The 8689-nt window shown below is 47.6% G+C and overlaps 1 non-coding gene across 1 annotated transcript; it reads left to right on the forward strand.

Moving 5' to 3' along the window:
* Positions 1-4989: 4989 nt before the first annotated feature.
* On the forward strand, positions 4990-5099 carry LOC138505347 (U6 spliceosomal RNA). The gene has a single exon (XR_011280147.1). It is a non-coding gene; the product is annotated as a U6 spliceosomal RNA (small nuclear RNA).
* Positions 5100-8689: the final 3590 nt, after the last annotated feature.

Consider the following 8689-nt stretch of genomic DNA (forward strand, 5'->3'; position numbering starts at 1 on the left):
GTGCTAAGTGACTTGCATAAGAACATAATACTACAAAGCTGGCTCTCAGTGACCTGCATAAGATTCCAATACTCCAGAACAGACTCACAGTGTCCTGCATAAGATGTCAATACTCCAAAACATGCTGTGAGGGACCTGCATACGATTTTAAGGGGGCCAGGCATTTTACATTTTGAAGAACACTGAAAGTACATTTAAAGACTGAAGACTCAGCGCTTTGAGGCCTGAGAGCTATTTAGCACTTTATACAAATTAAATAGAATAGAATAGAACGTACTTTTGGTGAGCTAATGCACCAACTCTTAACAAATGGAATTTCGTTGGGCTGGCCACGCATTAATAGGTTTGGCCCAGACTTAATAGGGCTGTGCTTGCCTGTCATGTGCTTGAACTCCCTTAATAGTCCAGTGCTTACCTTAATGTACTGATTTATTTGTATATACTTTTACATTTGTAAAGTGCTCTAAACCGGTGGGCATCAAGGTGCTGGTTGCGTGATTAATAACAGAAAAAGGAACTAAGTGACATGTGAATCGGCTCAACCGAGGGAGGGCCCTTCAGAGAAGAGCAGTGTCTTGAGGTGTTTGCAAAAGGTCCAGTAAGATTGTTCCAATCTTAGTGCAGGAGGTAGTGAGTTCCCGTTCTTGGTGGCGATGACTGTGAAGCTCATCCCTCCGGCTCTAGTTAGTCTGTACCTTAGTGTGATAAGATGCTGAGCGTGAGAGGGGCTGGTGGGTCTTGAAGATTGTGCTTTTTTGACCATTTGGGACAGGTACATAGGCACAGAGTTGGATAAGCATTTGTGGGTGATGGTTAGGGTTTTGAACATGATGCGCTCACATATTGGGAGCCAATTAACAATTCTTCTGGCCGCCGATATATGCTCTTGCATTGGGCTGTTTAAGGCAGCCGTGAGTCCATTGGTCTGAATGACCTGGAGCTTGTCAGTGTTGCAAGTCTGCTGGCATCAATTATCTTTGTTGTGTGTGCACCTGAGGAAGCAATGCAATGTCACTGACTTATCATGTAAGGGAAAGGGAGGCATCTAAGTGCATTCCCACAGTCATCGCAAGGCTGGTTACTGGATTAGAAATGCCAACGATAGTGAAAGTGCTGTATGCCTTTTCCAACTTGTAGAGTAGGTCTTGAGACCAGGTTAATGTCCATTTTGTCGTCAGTGAGACCGGAGATGAGAGGCCATCCACGCCTGGACAGTTTGGTATATTGTGTGCAGAATGTGTGAGTCAATAGGACATTGTCCAGTTAGAGGGAGGGGGATCTGTGTGTTATCCATGTAATGGGTGTAGGAGGGTTGGGGAGATACACACGCCTTGGTGCATGCCGCAGGTGACTGGAGATGTGGGGGCAGAGATGTAATGTACAAAGACTCTTATGGATCTATCAGCCAGGAATGAGGAGAGCGAGTAGATCAATTCGGGTGAGAAGTTGACTGCCGACGCAAGGGGTTGACAAAATATATGGTGATACATAAGGTCAAAGGATGCGGATAGGTCTAGCAGAAGCAGGAGTGCTGGCTTCCCTGCATCTTTCATCTCATCAAGTTGGATTTGTAGGTCCAGCAGTGCAGATTCTGTGCCATGGCCAGGTCGGAAACTGGATTGACGTAGACCTATAATATTGTTGAATTCAAAATATAGCTGGATCTGAAGATAGGCTGCCCGATCCAGGTTTTTGAGGAGGAAAGGCATGCTGGTGATCGGGCTGCAGTTAGTGGGGATGGAGGGGCTTACAGTGTGTTTTTTGAGCAGTGAAAAATAAAAGATGTCGTTTGGGGCACAACATTTTTTGCACTTAGGTGTATTTGAGGGGTGGAAATGCATTACACTTAGAAGTAATTTGGGGACAGGAAATGTGTTACAATAGACAGAACTGTGAAGATTAGGCATGCATCACATTAGATAGAAATTTGAAGATTAGCCATGCGTCACATTCAGATAGATAAGTGACAGAGTAGCCATGTGTCACATTCAGATAGAATTGTACAAGATTAGCCATTCATCACAGTAGGTAGAATTATGAAAGATTTGCCATGAGTCACATTAGATAGAATTGAGAAGATCAGCTGTGATCACATTAGATAGAAATGTGAAGATTAGCCATGACTCACACCTAGATAGACTTGTGAAGATTAGCCATGTGTCGCATTAGCTTTTTAATCTTGGTGTACTCAGAAGCACACTTTGAACCTGGCAACTCTTGCTGCACAGAGGCAGACCAGAGAGTAACCAATGTATCACATTTAGAGGAATTGTGGGAGTTGCTAGTGTGCAAAGCTGTGAACGGTGGTGGGTGCAGCCAGTGTATCACACTTGGAATGATTTGGAGGGTACCATTGAATCGCAGCAGAATGAGCTCTGAGGACAAACATGGAAGAACTTTGAGAACAGTCAATGTACTAACCACCCTCCTCCTGCTCCTCTCCAACACACCTCCAAGTACTATACACACCCTACGGGCTAGTCTAACTACTCACAAACACACACCCAACATGATCTAAAATTGTGCATGCAACAAGCAATCCCGGGCAATTGAGCATGCCCTTACGGATACAACAAGCCAGTGCGCACAACCACAACTCCCAGCTAAAGCAAACACGAAACACACAAATACACAACCAACTCAACAAACACCCACACACAAGAAACAACCCATACACTGGACCTGCCCCTTATGGATACAAGAAACCAGGGCACACAATCAAAACTGCCAACCAAACTATGCATACAGCACACAATTACCATTCACACACAACAACCAAACCAGGCATTGGACCATACCGTTATAGAATACAAGAAGCCAGTGCCCGCATCTGAAAGCCATGACACAGAGATTCCAATGTCTAGTTCTGGACCTATCCTGTCATTCTAACCTCATTAGCCCTCCCTGCCCTCTTTCTTGCAGAGCCGCATGAGTGCCTGGAGACCACCACAAATGGTAATGGTGCAAGGTATAAGACAACATAACATAACATAACAGGTAAGCATTCATCCCTACTGGTGAAGTGGAATGGCTGTGGGTGTTTTAATAGCTGGTGTCAACTTGGGGACCAAGTTTAAGATCTTGGTGAGTCAACTGTCCAAGCACTGTGGTTCATTGGTACTATGAACGGAGTGCAGGAGTCAAGAAGCTTAGCGGAGAGGTGGGTCAGATGCGTGCATCACCTGCGTGACCCAAGGAGCTGGCGACATGGGTGATCCAGGAAGCAGGCATGTCGTTGAGGGTGACAGGGCCATTTTGAGGAGCAAGGACGCTGTTGGTGAAGAGCCGAGATGTCAGAGGAGCAGGTAGATAGGCCCCATAGATACACTGAGAGAGAGAGAATGAACAGGTTTAGCAGACAGCCTGTGACAGCCTGTGACAGCCTGGGGCAGAGGTGCCTATGTGAACCTTACTATGAGGTAAAGCTTAACAGCCAGTATAAGGGGACAACCGAGACCAGGGTGCTAATTTAATCCACATTGGTGATTATTGTCATTGTCATATGCATTGCACCTGCTGACAGCTTTGTGGGATCCCATTGCAAAAATAGATAATCCTTGGCTGCAGAAATACACAATTAGGGCCTGATTCACAAAGATTTTCACCAGACCAAATTGGGCGATGACCATGAATATCTCGGATCTGTAGCTTCTTTAAAATGCCTAATTCACAAAGGCTAAAGTGTAAATATGGAGCTTGCGGGAGCAGAGCTTGAGATGCTTGCATGAAAATCTGACTCGCAGAGGGTTGCTCGGGACAACTCCGAATGTATTCCAGTGTCAGGCTTTGCGAATCAGATTAAGTTGACATGTCACATGACGAGCATACCAGCCTTTTGGAGAATGTTGCACAGCCACAGGGAGCTGGTGCATAATGGCTGTAGGGATCATTCTCTCTCCTTGTGCACATTCCCTTTCATGAATGGCGCTCCAATGCAGGAACGCTGTGCACTGCAGCAAATAATCACCTTCCATTGGCCAGGGCTGAAACCCTGCGTGCCCACATGTGAAGCTCTGTCCCGGATGGAAGCCTGCCAGACCTCTGTACCTGTAGCCACTATAGCAGGAAAATAAGCATGGTCCATTAGTTTCCATGGGGGCACCTATTGCGACACTCTTATCATGCCGTTCAAGGTGCTGTGCATGGGTAGTGTGGTGTGCCACCCCTTTTGCGAATGGTCCCACCCAGGGCTCGTGTTAAGGTCACATGCTGTGACCATAGGACGCACACTTAAAAAAAAGATAAGCCGTGTCTGGCTCGTCAGTCGATGCTAACTGACTCCTGCCTTCTGTGTGGCATTTGTTGCAGCGCGATGCTGGCGCTGCGTGGCAGCCAGAGGGCCGTCCACCAGGACAGTGCCCCTGCTAGCCAACACTGTCCCTGATGCCCCTTGCTGTTGCACGCGCGAGATGGTGCCCCTGCTTGGCAACTCTGTCTGCATTGGCAGTGATGGCCTGGGTGACTACAGGCCATGGTAGCGCCTGTATGCTTATGGGCTGACAGGGTGCCCCATGACCTTGTCAGCTGGGTGCCCCCATTAAAGCTTAGCCTGGACTTGGGGCCCTGTTGATCCACAACATGATATTGGGGGTTAGCCCCTGCAACCGTGTGTGCGTGGTAGGTGACCCCATCACGCTCACGGGCTGGAATGTGTGCCAGTGAGTCAGTCCAACATGGTTTACCTCGGTGCACCCAGCAACGGTGTCGTGGACCCAGCACACCACAGGTGGAGACAGGAAGCAAACTATCAATACACTTCTCCAGTCTCAGCATTGGCTGCAATGACGATATTATCCGGAGAGCTGAGACACTGAGCAGGAGGCTTACTTATGTGAAACAAACATTAAAAAGTGTGTGTTCATGTGTCAATTCGTTTTATCTGTATGAATGCATGGGCATGCATTTGTGTGAGCGACATTATATGTGCATGTGCATGCATTTGCATGTATGAGTGCATGTGTGTGATTCTATGTCAAGAATGGAGGCGGTGTGCTCGCTTCGGCAGCAGTACATATACTAAAATTGGAACGATACAGAGAAGATTAGCATAGCCCCTGCGCAAGGATGACACGCAAATTCGTGAAGCGTTCGATATAAAAAATAAAAGTAAAAAATAAAAGACTGGCGGTGAGCATTATGCTTCAACTTCTATTTATTTACTCTGTAGCCGTTTCAACAAAAACATAAGAAACACCTGAAAAGGGGTCCTCCTTCATCCCTTTTCTTTTCTTATAAACTTCAAATCCCACTGTCTATGTAGTCCTGTTCAGGTCAGTCCAGCCTATGACCCACTTCCTGTTCCTGGACACCTCCTCTTCTTTTACTGCTCTTCAGCAGATAAGTACCCTTTTAACACTTCTCTGAGCAATGCACAGGGTATAGACAAAGATTTAATAGAAGGAGAGAATGGAATGAGGAATGTTTATAAGTATTTTATAAGAAGTTTATTAGACTTGTAAAGAGGGAAAGAGGTTGCAGATAGCAGCAACCGAGTGACTTGATCGAACACTGACTAGCGTGGGCGTGAGAAACAGTTCAGCTTATTAGAACACGTAGTGGATAGATTTGTAATCAGGAGGTATAATACAGACCGAAGCAGGTGAGCCCTGTGCCGCTTTCCCAGCACACCAGGGGCATCGGCCTGCCTAGCGGTCCTCAGTAGTGTTACGGCCCCCTCCCTTGGGGGGGCAGAGCCAAGAGTGTATGAAGCGCTCCAGAACCGTCCAATGGAGAGGTGGAGCCGAAGTGCCGTGTCACAGGAATACTTATTAATGCAACAGAGATGCGAGCGCATTGATGTTTAGAAGCCAGGTCCGTGTAACGCTCACCTGATTCCCGCAGAGTCGCCGGTCTTGACTGGGCGAATACCGTATCTTCAAAGACGATGTGTAACACACGGTGGGCTCTTTGGGCTGGACCTCTGTGCACTGTATGTCTGACTCGAAGAGTAAGATGTCTGCAGATAGAAAATATGGGATTAATGAACTGGGGTTATTGGGTGTCCCTCTCTTCTTCCCTTCTCTTCTCCTGTAGAACCCCAAGGTTAATGCTCTCACCTTAGGTAAGTGAACGCCGAGCTCTCCATCTGCCTCGGGGCAGGGTGCCGTAACCAGTTTCTTCACTGGATAAGGGTGCAGACCTCTTGACCTCAGAGGACTGCTGTCCGTCGTTTACTGCACGAACGGTAAGTTCTGGGTATTTCAAATGTCTTTAAATGTCTTTTGTAATGATGTCTCTTGTTTTTCAGGGTTCCGGCGATGGCGGATGGCGGGCTGAAGTGAGTTGAGGTTGGAACCCGTGTGAGAAATAGAAGCGCCTGGAAGCACGTAAGTAAGCGCTTGTTGCCTGCTTCACGATGCGCACTAACTGTCCTTTTACCTTGCATTTACAAGTTCGGAGCTGCTGAAGGTGCCGGAATACCCACTGGATTCGGCGTGGGAAGGAGTAATGGCACGTGAGTATTAAAGTTATCCAATGTCTTTAAACGCACCTTCTTTATTCTTTCAGAGTTTGTGACCTTGGTAACTGCAGCTCCTACTGCCTTCTTGGCGGGTTTCACCGGACAGTCTCGAAGAAAGTGCCCTGAGTTTCCGCAATAGAGGCATAATTGCAGCTGTTTTCTCCTTTCCCGCTCCTTTTGTGTTAGTGGTCCTTTCAGGCCCCCTATTTGCATGGGTTCCCCGGAGTCTACTCCTTTGGAAGGAGTTGGTGGTTTGGAAAATACTCGAGCATCAAACTTGGAACAATCGGCCTTCCTGTTCTGCAGTCTGTGATCTATTTGAACGACTAAATCTATATAGTCCGAACAGTCTTGCGGGGGATTCACTACTTGGGCTAACACATCTTTGAGCTCTCCACGTAGACCTCTATAAAACAGCGTAATCCTTTTGTCTCAGGCCATTGAGTTTCCACTATCAGTCTGTTGAAAGACGCAATATAAGCCAAAAGGTCTTGATTACCCTGTCGCAAAGAAAGAAGCTCATTGTCCAAGGCCTGCCCCTGTGAATGTCTTGCGAACAGTTTTTCCATACTGAGCTGAAAAGCTTGAAAATCATGGAGAACCGGATCATTTAGATTAACTAGAGGGATCGACCAGTCTGCCGCATTGCCACTAAGGTACGAAAGCACGAAAGCTACTTTAGCTTGATCAGTTGGAAAGGCTGCTGGCCGGCATAAGAAATGCAACCGGCACTGATTGATAAATACGGCAAACCTCTTTGGGTCACCGGAAAATCGTTCGGGCGGAGCCAGAGGTACATTCCCAGGTAGGTTGATCTGCACTGGATTCATAGAGGATGTTGAAGGAAGATTTGCCCCTGATGCGGGTAACGGGGTCTGTCCGGCTTGTGACTGTAGCAATTGTCTAGCGAGATCGTCTGTTCGCTCCTTGAAAATAATCAGTTCCCTTCTTAGAGCATTTGTTTCCTGGCGGGCTGCATGCACTTCTGCTCTTAGTTCCCCAAGTAACTGGGCTAGCTGGTCGGTATCCGAGGTTTCCATAGCGCCTGGCCGGGAGTTTTGCAGTAGGCTTTGCGTTCTGTAACGCTCACCTGATTCCCGCAGAGGCGCCGGTCTTGACTGGGCGAATACCGTATCTTCAAAGACGATGTGTAACACACGGTGGGCTCTTTGGGCTGGACCTCTGTGCACTGTATGTCTGACTCGAAGAGTAAGATGTCTGCAGATAGAAAATATGGGATTAATGAACTGGGGTTATTGGGTGTCCCTCTCTTCTTCCCTTCTCTTCTCCTGTAGAACCCCAAGGTTAATGCTCTCACCTTAGGTAAGTGAACGCCGAGCTCTCCATCTGCCTCGGGGCAGGGTGCCGTAACCAGTTTCTTCACTGGATAAGGGTGCAGACCTCTTGACCTCAGAGGACTGCTGTCCGTCGTTTACTGCACGAACAGTAAGTTCTGGGTATTTCAAATGTCTTTAAATGTCTTTTGTAATGATGTCTCTTGTTTTGCAGGGTTCCGGCGATGGCGGATGGCGGGCTGAAGTGAGTTGAGGTTGGAACCCGTGTGAGAAATAGAAGCGCCTGGAAGCACGTAAGTAAGCGCTTGTTGCCTGCTTCACGATGCGCACTAACTGTCCTTTTACCTTGCAGGTACAAGTTCGGAGCTGCTGAAGGTGCCGGAATACCCACTGGATTCGGCGTGGGAAGGAGTAATGGCACGTGAGTATTAAAGTTATCCAATGTCTTTAAACGCACCTTCTTTATTCTTTCAGATGCGGGATGCAGCGCCGAAGGCCTCCGGAGCGTGCAAAGCGTTGGTAAGCTTTTATCTTTCAGATGCCGGAATGCAGTGCGAAGACCTCCGGAACATGCGAAGAGTAGGTAAGCCTTTGTCTTTTGGATGCCGGAAGGCAACGCGAGGCATTGGTGACAGCCGATGGACCAGGTAAGAGATGCGCTGTCACTGAAGACCGTAGTGCTAACCTGTTCTTTCTTGTCTTTATAGGTGTTGCTGAAGACTGGATTCAGGATGGTAGCCTTTTCCTTTAGGCCCAGGATCAGATGCAGAAGACACGATGAGCGTTCTGCTGCAGAGGATGCAGAATAACGCAAAGCAAGATTCATCCATCGGGTGTGGTTTAAATAGCCTCCTGTAGTGCTTAGGTGTCTCCTTCCACAGCCACGCCTAGGAAAGAAAAGAGTTCCTGCTTTCCAGAAGAGTTCCAGTGTTCT

This window comes from Ambystoma mexicanum, chromosome 11 (assembly GCF_040938575.1).
Source record: "Ambystoma mexicanum isolate Mex_15411 chromosome 11, UKY_AmexF1_1, whole genome shotgun sequence".
Taxonomy (NCBI): Eukaryota; Metazoa; Chordata; class Amphibia; order Caudata; family Ambystomatidae; genus Ambystoma; species Ambystoma mexicanum.